Raw genomic sequence first — 13284 nt, 5'->3', positions numbered from 1 at the left:
ATCAATATTCCACGTGTTTACCAAGAATCTACTAAGTTAGCAATATCACAGTCGTAAATATTTATTAAGAGGCCGATACAGTCATCTTAACCTCATTCTCTAGAAACAGAGTTCCAGGCAGAAGCATATGTGCTAAATTTTATTGAGAAGTGCAAGAGGGTGGAGGAAATGGAAGGTGAGATGATGAAGTAATGGTGGGCAGAGCTTCATGATGAGCTCATTGCTCACCTTCAGAAGAAATTTTTTCACAAAAATGTTTCCATTTATGAAGCTTCTGAGTCTCAAAGTAGTTTTTTTTGGTGGAGAAAGAAAGTATTTTCCTACTCGTGCTCCCTCTACTCAAAGTTTGCTGTGAGGGTATTACCACCTTTGGGTGGCTCTGAGAGGGCTTCCCCACAGACACCATAGTATCTTGCTTCTCTGTAGCAGGGAAACGTGGGAGAAAGAGGCACTCTGTCAGGAGGGTGAGAGGAAGCTGAAGGGAATGCCCACCAACACATGAGGAAGGGAGAGCTGCCAGCAGGCCTATCTATCGATAGAAACAGGGAGCACTCCTGCCAGAGAGCACGGGGTCTGTGAATCTGCATTGGCGCTTAAGCTTACTTGGCTGAGGAGGTCAGAGTCGGGAAAAAGAACTGAGCATTCCTAGGCCAATCAAGTCAAACCTCCTTTTCTCCTAACTTAGGGAGACGTGGGGCCTATCAAGTTTTCTGCATATCTAAAGCACCCACTGATGGACTCTAGATGAGCACCTCCATTAACCCCAAGAAATCTACTGCGGTGATGGATCTTCAGTCTTTTCAAATATTGTTTAAATCGCTGACATGTGAGTGAACAAAATAACAAAAAGTGAAACCCAAACAAAACATAATTAAGTGGAACAATCTGCAACAGTGCGGTTGGCAGCTTGGCGTCGCATACAGAAGTCTTTCAATTGTTGTTTTCAAAAGCTATGCTAAATTTTGCTTGCATTGGTTAATATTTAGAAAAAAGTATCTTAGGGCATCTTGACAAGTTCATATTTAACATTTATTTTACTGACAAACTATGACCCAAGATGCAAACCAGAGTTATTTTGAGTTAAAACACATAACTGAAAATTATCTATTATCTGAAATAAAATGGAAAATATTAGGAAAACTTTTGAGTTATCTTCTGGTTAAAATTGAATGGAAAGAAAAGTAAAGTGGTAAAATATGAAGATTTTTTTAAATTGAGAGTGACTTGTTTACAACACTGTATATGATACAGGGATCTTCCAGATGTAGGTCACCACACCACACCCACCACTATGGCACCTAAATCTCCTACCATAGTCCAGTGGGCCCCGCTCTACTATGCCCTCTGCCTTTTTTTCTCCCCTCTGGCACTCTCAAGAAAATATGAAGATATTTTAAAAGATCAGCTACAAGGATTCCCTTTATTCTATTAGCTAAATTTCAACCAAAAGTAGATAAATCACCTCTCCAGTGAGTTATGTTTGTTCATAAGATAGGAAAAAATGACATCAATTTTAAGAAGTAGCAAGAAGTAATGGGAGAGTGGTAGACAAGTTATTTTGAAGTAGTCCCTGGTACGCACTGGACAAACTGGATAAAGCATACTGCTTCAGGCATGGAGAAATTAACATTTAGGGAAAAGTTACTCATTCAGGATATTGAGGTACAAAAGAGAACCAGAAAAGTGAGTTCAGCCTTGTGATCAATTTTCACCTTTTTTTTTTTTTCTTAATTTGGGGAGGAATGGGTAAGAGAGTGAATGGTGCTGTGGCAGAGAGAACATAAACCATCCAGAACTTGCCAAAGGGAATTTCCAGTTGAATCCACTCTCAGTTGGAACTCCGAAACAAAAGGTACCTTCAAGTGCTAAGGATGGAGGATAAGCCTGAGTTGGTAGTGTATAGCACTTGAGGAATTACAGCTCAGCTTAAAATAATCCTGGATAATAAAGTTGGCATATTATGATCTCCACCTAGTTATGCTTCCAGATGCCTCGTGGAAGGGAAAAGTAAATCTTCTATGGAAATTATAACACTATCTTTTTTTATTCTGGAATATTTTAAGAGCAATTTGGTAAACACACTTTTGGGGTGGAAGGGAGATAAAGTAGGCACAGAAAAGCAAAACTACTGAAAAATAGAAAAAAACAAGCAATAGAAACAGACCCATGGGAACTTATATGTGTAAGGAATGAAAACTACAGAAAATAAAATAAGAATTATAAAGGGATATAGTATAAAGCCTAATATAAGTATAATGGGAGTTCCAGAAGAAGAACAAAAACTGAATGAAACAGAGAAAATGGCTGAGAATGTCTCTAAATTGGTGAAATAAAGCAAGCCATAGATTCAAGAAAATATGCAAAGCATAATCAGAAAGAAAACTAAAAAGAAACTAACATTTACTTGCATTGTGGTGAAAACTACCATTGAAAATCACAGAGAAGCTCTTAAAAGCACTTAAAAGAAAAAAGATTACCTCAAAGATGCAATAATTAAGTTAGTAACTATACCTCAACAAAACAGTATAAGCAAAAAAGCTATAAAGTGTTAAAATAGAATACTGATCTAAATTAAAATTATGTGCCTATCAAAATACACTCCAAAAATAAAAAATGAAATGAAGACATATTCAGATTTAAAAAATTAGGAAAATTCATATCCAGCAGACTTACATTTAAAGTATTTTTTCAAGATGAATAAAATGAAAAATGGAAATTCAGAAATTCAAGAAGAAATAAGAAGAAAAAATAATGATAAACAAATGGATAAATCTGAACATATTGAGAGATTTCTGTGGCAAATAGCTAAGTATGTTGCTATCCAAGAACTACAATACAGAGGCAAATATGAATTTCAAATGCACTTCCAAGCTACCACACCATAACTGTGAGCTCAATTGTCCCATGCAATAGTCCTGCTACTTATATGGTGGCCACTTTATATGGTTAATCAAAATAGAAATATGTTGCAAATATCAAATGCACCCTGAATTTTAAACACTCAATTTCTTCTAAATATAAACGTCTTGTACATATTTTATATTGATTAGATAATGGCATAATGGCATGTATACATTGTATTAAGTAAAATTTTATTAAAATTAAGCTCATCTGTTTCTTTTTACATGATTTAATGTTGCTATTAAACCATTGCAAATTTTAAAATTGCATATATGGTTCTCATTCTATTTTCACTGGGCAGTGGTGCCTTAAAACATGAAATTCATCCCTTAAAATAGAAAATTTCATATTTGACATCCACTCTGAAATTTCCTTCATTGGAGTCCATCCATAGCAGAGACAATAGGAATTGATGAACACTAGTATCTTTATGATAAAGTAGTTTCTTAACTATCACTTTAGGAGTTGCATCCATCCTTCAAACAAGAGTCTTTTCCAAATTAGATCTACTTACAAGGATATAGTGGGACATAAATATGCAGATTTGCACTTACAAAAGCAGCCTCAGCCTTTCACACAGTCTCTCCATAGAGTCACTCTGTCTTGTAGGAGCTAACCAAGGTCAAGATAGGAATTGTAAAACATTTAATCACTAAAAAAAGAAATGAGTTATGTCTTAGAGATGATTCACACCTTTTATTGATTATATTCTTTTTGTAAATACCAAACTTTTGGTATTTTTGACATGTGGACAACACTGGAAAATGAAAATGGGAAATGATTCTGTGAGCTCTCCATGTGAATATCACACACAAGAGAGTACAGAGAAACAGGGCAGAAAGCATAATGTGCACAAGGATAGGTGTGTACATACATACATTATGCATAGGGATAATTCTCCCTCCAATGCAAGAGGACAGTTACTGAGCGATTAATAAGGGTTGCTCAGCCAGCTCTTTGGAAAGCAAAATTTGTTTCATGACATTATCTTTCATCTTCATTCCAGGTGCAGTTCTTTTGCAGTTCAGTGTGTCGTGAGATGATGAAGTAAAGCTACAGACACGTTACCAGCTGCCTGCAGGAGCAAAGCAGGTCCACACGTGGCAGCATCCCAACACTGGAGCCAAGCAGACCATCCATCTGAACCTGGTACAAGAAGAAGGTGACGAGAAATCAGGAATTAAAAAATATTTTCACGTGTCCTCTGAGTAGTCCCTTGAAGTGTTCCAAGGTCATGTCTTCCTATTATCAGTTCTAATAGCTTTGTTTCTATTTTGCCTATCGAAGTCCTTCACACCCTGTCTCCCACCGGCCACCTAGGCCTCAGCACACATTCACACTCGCATTAGCATTTGCACTCCAGAACCAACTTTCTTCCTTCATCTCCAGATTTTATTCATTTGTTAGTCACTTACATAACTATGTAATTTGGGGAGAGCAGCTCCTCACACTTGCATATATGCATATGCTTCACTTTTGCTCCTAACAGACTACTAGCGACCATATTCCTGCTCTTGTGTTTTCTTTTGTGCTTGCACGGCTGCCCACTTGGCTTCCCTTCTAGAAGCGATGTTCTTCCTCACTTCCTGTGGTTTACATCTGTTTATTCTTTATCACAAAGTTCAACGTCCATACTCAGTGAAATTTCCCCTTAGAAAAAATGGTTTTGAAATCCATTCAAAGGCATTTTTAGATGAACCTGTGGCAAAAGTGAGAAATTAATGTAATTTGATTTAGAGCCACTTAACAATGCTCCCTTCAATGTTATGACCATGTATTGAAAGCTGGACTACATACAAACACACGAGGATATATATATATATTTTTTTCTTCATTGCTCTGTGAAGGCTACATAAAGCATTTGTATACACACATTACATAAATACATGCACATAGGATATTTATATTAACCAAAGCGAAAGTCCTTCACTACTATATTTGTATGTTTTGAAAACAAAATCATGTTTTTATAATAACTGGAGCGACAGGCATCACTATTTTGTTGTTAGAATATTTCCTCACTAAAACGACTAAAAATGCTAGTTTATGGTGAAAAAATAAACTACACGCTAAGCAAAGGGATACCAAATTAAAATTTCAACTTCAGTCATGACAACAAAAACATGTTTCTCTTCAAATTTAATTTCCATGAGAAACTATTCTAAATTAAAACCTTCCAGTGCAGTGTCCTTCCATTTTTTGCATTTTTACTACCTAGAGATCAAACAGTTTGACACAGCAAAAATTCTGGTGAGTTAGGAAGAAATGCTGATTGGTTTGTTGGCTGGTGGCCGGGGGAATGTTATGACCGAGTAATTATGTGTTCTGGACAGATGCATTAACCAGGCTTGGGGCTGGAGCCACTGGATATTATTTTAGTCATAAGGGTAGAGGAACTGAATCATTTTCAAAGCACTCCTGGCTGACATTGCCTTACTGATGCCTGTTCCAATGACTCTTTGGCAGTAACTTCCAACGCTGCACTTATGACATGGTAAACAAAAACTACATTAAAGGTTTGCTTTTTAATCATGAAGGAGTTCAACATTTCCACTAAGCTCTCTTGCTATTCATCAAGTCACATTGAAGGCTATTGCAGATTTTCACAGTCCTGTCTTCCGAAGGAAGAATTGTAGCAATGTAACAGGCAGAAAGTCTTGTGTTTTTTTTTTTACATCAATAAAAGGCACATGATCAGAATTCAAAAAGATAATATATTTTAACAATTGCTTTCAACTATTAACAGGCTGAGAGTTGACAATGTCTTTTAGCTTTTCCCAGAGACTTCTTTTAATTCATAAAATGCCTTTCTTTATAAAGCATCTATGTGTAATGATCAGCAAAATATATATAATAAAATAAGGCAGTCAACAAAGAGCTTTTGTTTCTAAGAAAAGACAATAAGGTCCATAATAACTGATTGATTAGCATCAGTTAACTTCCATTTTCACCATTTACACCTGAAATTTTACTTTGACATCAGCCATTAATAAATTATTAAATTTATTTAAAATTTAATTGGAAACATACTTAGTTTATACAAATACTTTTATACTGGGTATTAAAAGACTTACATGATAATTTTAATATGATTTAAAATAGAAGTATTTTAGTCTATCAGTTCTTTTGAATTGTGAAAATAGAGTGATATTTCTCTCAAATGTAACATTACTAACGTGAAATGCAATTAGAAAGTCAGGTTTCAGGACATTTGGAAGTCTTGAATCTGAGAAAATGAGATTTTGATAGATGATGAATGGTTGAATGGATAGATAGACATAGATAAATGATAGATACAGATGAAAATGGGAATGTTTCATTGTTTTTTACTTATTTTAGAATATAATGAGTACAAAGTTTAAAACACTTTTTAAAAGGATTTATTATTTTGGTTCAGTTTCATATTATCATGATTTTTTTTTCTTTTGTTGCAAAGCATCTACCAAGGAAGATGAAAAATCGCTTTGTTGGTAGAATTTTTTTCTTTAATCACAAAAAGTCCTCAGAAAACAGGCTATCAGAGTAATTATAGCATCAGTATATATGCTATAACCAAGTTATATGCTTCTTAAATAACTGCACTAAGACAACTACTTCAAAAGATGATTATAATTTAGGAATGAAATATATTAACATTAGCATTAAAATCATTATAGCCATCTTATTTTTATTAACAAAGTTTACTATTTAAAATTTTTTTAATGAGCTCATCCAGGAAATGTTACCCCCTTTTACTAAAGTTATTAACACTTTGAGGGCTCAGTTAATTGGAAGGTACATAATGAACTTAAGAACAATTTAGAAAAATTCCCTCCTAAAGCATCAAAAAGCTCATCAAAACAGAATATAAGCTGACACTTTATGTCACAGCAAGAAAAAATTTGCTCAAAGAAAACCTTAAAATACATCTGAAGAGCAAAGTTTATAAATGCAACCACAGTGATAACAATGTTTAAAAATTCTTTTCTAGAAAACAGAGAATGCAGAAAGAGAAAAGAAAAAATTGGTTGGGGAAGAAGGAGGTAAAACAAAAATGCAGCTGAATTATCTTACTCAATACTGCGTCATGTTTTGAGAAATGGTAAGTCTTAAAATAAATGTCTCCAAAATAAATGATATATTTTTACTATGTTAAGAATTTGTTAATAAATCTAACTAGATTAGAAATATCAAAATACATGAGATGTTATGATATTATATTATAATTATGCTACAATGAAACACTTTAATCCCTATTAGAATTTAACACATAACCAAAATAATTAACAGAATCACCTTTATGGGGTGAGAATATGTGGTCTGTCCCAACACAGAAAACACTATGGAGACTTCTCATTTCAAACCTTCTCTCTCTCTTTGCGCTACAGGATCAAACATTTTCACAAAATAAAAATTTATTTTACTATTTGAATCATTTTAATAAACTTAGGCTTGCTCTGAACTATTACTGATTCCACTATTAGCATTAATGAATGGATCTAATTAAGTGTCACATAAAAGAATTTTTTTTTCTATTATTGAAGTACATTATCTTACATCCCTGCTAATGTTTGACAGTATAGGATTCCCTTTTGGGGTGCAATCACCATAGTCACCACTCCCAACACCAAAGCACCGGTAGTCTTCCTTTATTGTCCATTGTGCTCTCTCCCCCACCCCCTTGGCTCTCCGCTCACCTTCTTTGAAAGTCTATGACTTTGAAAGTCTATGGTTAGTTTTCAAGGGTTGACAATCTTTGAATAAATAAGAGGAATAGAATTGTGCTATCTTACCATATGTGGTACATTTAATTCTTTCTTGAAAAACAAGAAATCAAAATAGTTGACAATGTTGTTTAGTTTGTAAAATTAAAATATTTATTGGCAATATCTGCCACACAATGGATATTAGTATATTATCCTGAATAAATAAATATGATCTTAGTAAATGGATTTTATTTCTTTGCTCACAAGATCTGAAATGCAATACTTGTTTTACAACTTATTCTGCCTTCGCAGACTCTTCTCAGTCAGTATATCTATTGGATATAGGCATCAGTTATAAGAATTTTCTGTTTAAATGTATGAAATTCTGGGTCTCTTTCAAAAGTTTTTATAAGATGCTTTTTAGTTTTTAAGACTCTACTTAATCAATCATTCACCTTGCTGAAGAATCAAAAAAAGAAGGGCAAAGAGACTTTGAGGGAAAAAGTCTTTGAAAAAGCAAAGTATAAAATATGGTGAAAATGTTGAAAGGCATTTTATTACCATAAACTGTAGGAAATGTGAATTTAGCATAGAGTGGCCTAAATTAAATACAGAAACTCATACAATATTTTCTCTGATGAGCCTAATGAAAACACAACATTCAAGCCAGCTTTAAAAAAAATACAAACAAAAGAATGCATGTTAATATGACATGATCCTCCACTAATGATTTTCTTTAAAAAAGAGACTTTCTATAAAGTCTAAATAAGGCAGAAAAGACACAAAGACACACATCTGTCATATGTTTGCTGCTTTATAGTGACTGCTTTAAGAAAGGATGTGAGTTATGAAGTGAGTCCTTTTGTAAACAATCTAATAAAATCTGAGTAAGATACAAGGCATCAGAACCCTTCAAGGCGCTGTTCCCTAAATAATACTAAAAATTATATGAGAGTCTCTAAGTTCCTGGTAGAAATTGCTTCACCAACCCAAAACACTAGGCTGCTTTATTATTTTTTTAAATCCTTTTAAGAAAACCTGTGTTATTTGTCCACTTTACTGAGAGCGAAAACACATCCTGTCCTGGATTTTGGAGAAAGGGGTCAGTACATTTAACTTATGAACCCTAATTTTTTTTCCCTCTTAAAGCTTCAATTCAGTATCTCAATTGAGGGTACCAAAGATGATATGAGCTAGGGCACATTCTAGGCATTTATGTTTGGAAGCTTGGTTAAGGGGAAACAGAAAAGCCAGTTAATCTTTGATAACTTCCAAAAATGAAATGAAAAGACAATCGTGTTTAGAAGTATAGAACAAACAGCAAAATCCCTTGTCTGGTATTCACCTGTCCCTTATATTGAATATTTATTATTAAATAATTTCAACATTTTAGGATTAATTTCTGCAAAGACAGTTAAAGGACTTAAATTCCTTCCTTTCATGCTGATTCTTCGTGATTCTAATGACTCTCAAAAACTTATTTTAATCAATTTGAAATCAAAATCAACTCCTTAAAAAAGGAAATGTTAAAGATTATACAAATCTGTTCTAAGAGCTGAACAAAAAAATATTTTCTTGGTTTCTAAAAATATCAAATGGGAAGGAAATGCAATATTGGTGAGGAAAATCTAAAGCTAAAACAAGAAAATGGACCTCACTCAAATAATTTAACAATTATCAAAGTATTGGTTGTTAACAAACTTGGTTTTATGACTATTTACAGTGCTATTGGTTGAAAGCTCAAGAAACACAAGTGTGATAAAAAAAATTAAACAATAGCTACAGATTAACATGTGCATTTGTAGTATACAAGCAATAATATAGATATTAGGACGTGGACTGATAATCAACTTCTCAAGACACTCTAATTGGTGTTTACTATTATTTCATAAAGGATTATGCTCTTTAAATGTACTGCTAAATTGAGTCTGTGAATTTACCATCATGAATTAATTTTTATTTTCTACAATAGAGATTATTTATGGACAAGAATGACTGCTACAAAATTAGGTGTTAAAAAAGAAAAATAGAGCAAAGAACTTGCGATCATGGAAGTTTAAAAGAACATTTCCATTTTTTCTTGTCTTTCTGTTCACATCAGAGCCCCGGCAGTCCCGGGACCCTTGCCTCTTTAACTGCTATATAATATTTATGCATGCATGACAACAAAATATGTTTCAATAAAAATATATTTGAACTAGCAAAGCAAAATTGCTTTAAGCTTTTGATCTGTCTCATAGCTCACATCCCTGAAAGTCTTTTCCTTTCAACAATTACATTCAAAAAGTAAAAGATATACAACTGACGATTCAAGCTGAATGACACTACGATAAACTATGGTTTCTCCTGAAGATAAAATACATCATAAATCGGTGCAACACTTACCTCATTTTAAATATTACTGTCTCCTTTTATCAGGTAACACTATATGACCTCCCCTTACCTCCCTTCTTCCCATATTTTACATGGGATTTTAATTCTATACAATGATCACAACCAGAATTTTTTTTTAATTAAAATAGGATATATGGCTTTAAAGGCTTAGGTTATCTGATAGACAGATTTAATTTAAAAAATAATAATAACGAGGACAGACTGACTTCTGATGCCCTGTAAAATGTGGCAATCATGGGATTATATTTATTTTTAAATTGTAGTAACTCTTTATACTTTGCTGTGATTTATCACATGATATAAAATGATCGGCAACGGGGCTTAATAAAAAGGAAATGCTATCACAAGTAAATGGCAAAGAGATATTTTTGCAGGGAGTGTATGACAACATAGTACATAATATGTAGCTTTTTCTCATTAAAATATCTACTCAGGAATTACAGTGGCCCTATCAACACTGTCTTCCCAGCGAACTGAGTGATTTATACCACCCAGTCTCTAACCAGACGTGCTCCTTTTTCTGAATTCTCGGATCTAGATTAAACTCTCAAAACCACTAAATGTGTTAAATGCACTAGTATAAATCCTGATTATCAGCTGCACGGCTTGGAATGTGTCCTTCATCCTCTGATTCTGTTACAACACAGGCTTTCTCCTCAGCTGAGGTCTGAGGAAGGTGGGCTCGGGGCCTGGAGTGGCAGCTGTGAGGAGGTGTACAGGGCAGAGGCGGCCTGCAGGCAGCTTGGAAAACTGCCCATCACCTGCCCTTTCCTTCCAAATGCCCCAACCTAGAACCCAGGGCTGCCCTTCCAGACCCATCAATCTGGGGCTGGAAGTAGAAGCTCAGTGGACTCAGTGGACTCAGAGGCCTGTGACTCAGGCCTCTAATTACTGTCTTCTGGGCTCTTCTTATCCTTCCAAATCCCGACAGAAGGAGAGTCAAGCGCTCTTAGCCACACCCTTTATCCTGAGGTCCGTGACCTCCATAATCTACTGATTATATCACATGTTTCCAGAGATTCCCAAACTAGCTGAAAATCTCTTTACTGACTCAATCAATCCTTCTTAAAGTTCTTTTTTTTTTAAACCATACGAGGACTGCTTACTGTGTGAGAGTTTTACACACATAAGTAACATATCTTATTTTCATATAATATGAAAAAAATAGAATGCTTTTTCACACGCTTTTTGATGTTAAGTCTCTCCATTTAGAAATTGGTTTTCACATGAGTGCCAAGAGATGTGTGTGCGTGTGTATGAGTGTCACCACCCGCCTCTATGGAACAGGCCACGCATCTGCCTCCCCGTGGCCTTGGGCTGAGGAGGGGTTAAAGTGCAGTCTACAGCCTTAAAGCAGAAGGAAGCCCATTAGTCTCAACATACTCCTCCACTGACAATTCCAAACCCACAATCCTGGAGCCCCAACTTTATTCTGAGCATGAAGAGCCTAGACTGAAGCCCTCCCAGCGTCCCTTCTGCAAGTAGAACTGACTCTGTACTAACATGTTCGTTTCTTCCCTCTTGCCTTGAAAGCAGTCTCTGGCCTTCTGTGGCCACGGGGAACTCTCTCCATGTGTGCTTAATTCCAGCTCCTCTTACCTCCCCAGGGACTTTACATCAACTGCTCTTGTCCTCACCACAGACTCCTTTCAGTATGGCTTCAAACACTCATGGATCTACTGTCCCGACTATGTGTCCCCCCCAGTTTCCTGCAGATTCCCACTTCTGTCCTTCTCAGCATTGCTGTACCCTCCCCACGTGCTCCCTTCTCTGTGGCACATAATCCACGCACCCATAGTCTTTTGTTTTAAATGATCCATAAATTCCATGAAGGCAAAAATGAAGTTGTCTTGACCCGGATGCTATCCTTAATGCTTAATACAGTTCTGGCACATGCCATTCAAAAACATTTACTATATTGGGTTACTTACTTGGAATAGGCTTCTTTTTTCTTACCATTTCTAAATTTTCATGTCTCTACTCTCATAAAAATGTACACTTATCAAAAATAGGTGGTTTATACTTTCTCAGTAACTACTTACAAATTAACAGATAAAATAATATTTTCTGAGACTCTCCTTTTAACCTTTAAAAATTTGATGCTGGGGCCTAAGGGTTAAGTCTCAGTGCTATCACTGCTACACCCTGAGTTCCATCCAGCCAGGGACTGACCCACATAGCACAGCAGAGACCTCTCCTGCCTCCCCTGCTGCTCCCCTCAGCAGTGCATTTCAATAGATCTGCCTGCTCTGCTCCCCACTCTGTCTCTGGTAAATTCTTTAATACCCCAACTCCTGCAGCTCTGACCTTTACTCTAGTTCTTCAACACACAAATAAATAAATAAATAAATCTAAATTTAAAAAAAAAAATTCAATGCTGATGAGGACACTCTCTTTGGGGACCCTCCAGAACTGGTTGTCATATTCCAATCAGTGTATCTCAGTCTATTCTACCTCCCACACACTGACCTTCTTGCTTAGAATGCTGTGTTAGACTCCAGCCTCTCCCATCTCAATCCATACTGTGCATCATTAGGTGACAGATTTCCCCTGGTCCTGGCATTCAAGGCCCTTTGTAATCTGTCCCTAAATCTCTGTAGCCATGGCTCTCAGTTTACTTAGCTTGATCCACTTATTAAGACTACCTTATATTTTCTTCCCCAGTTGTCCTGCACTGAATGTTTATTCCTCCTTTCCTTTCAGTCTTTTCAAATATTATTCATCTTTTAGTAATCAGTCCAGGTTGCTATGTCTTCACTAAGGCCCAATGAAGAATTCCAAATTGAATAGTACCCACTTGTATCATCATACAGGAAATCAGTTATGATTTCCATTATTTGTTTTCTTTTATTTTGTTGGCTTGGGGAAAGCTTTGTTCAAAATTCAAGGGGTACAAAAATATATACAAAAAAAGGGGCCTCCCCAGTGGCGCAGCAGTTGAGCGCTTGGTTGAGCGCTGGGTTGTGAAGCTGCCCGCAGCCTCTGCAGCGCAGGTTTGATCCCCGGCCACTGGCAAGGGTCCCACATGGCGCACAGACCTCTCCTGCCACCTGCTGCTCCCCTCAGCAGTGTACTTCGTCACTCTGACTATTCTACTCTCCGCTCTGGCTCTGGTGAATTCTTTCACCCTCCCGTACCTCTGACTGTACCCAGTGCTTATATAAATAAATAAATCTTTGAAAAATAAATAAAATAAAATAACATTTAAAAAATATATATATACACACAAAAAAAGATCTATCTGTCAACTCCGCCCTTCAATCAGCTTCAACGTTGCCCCCAACCCAGAAGCAACCAATATTAT

This window comes from Talpa europaea (assembly GCF_964194135.1).
Source record: "Talpa europaea genome assembly, chromosome: 4".
Classification (NCBI taxonomy): Eukaryota; Metazoa; Chordata; class Mammalia; order Eulipotyphla; family Talpidae; genus Talpa; species Talpa europaea.
Note: the sequence above shows the minus strand (reverse complement) of the source record.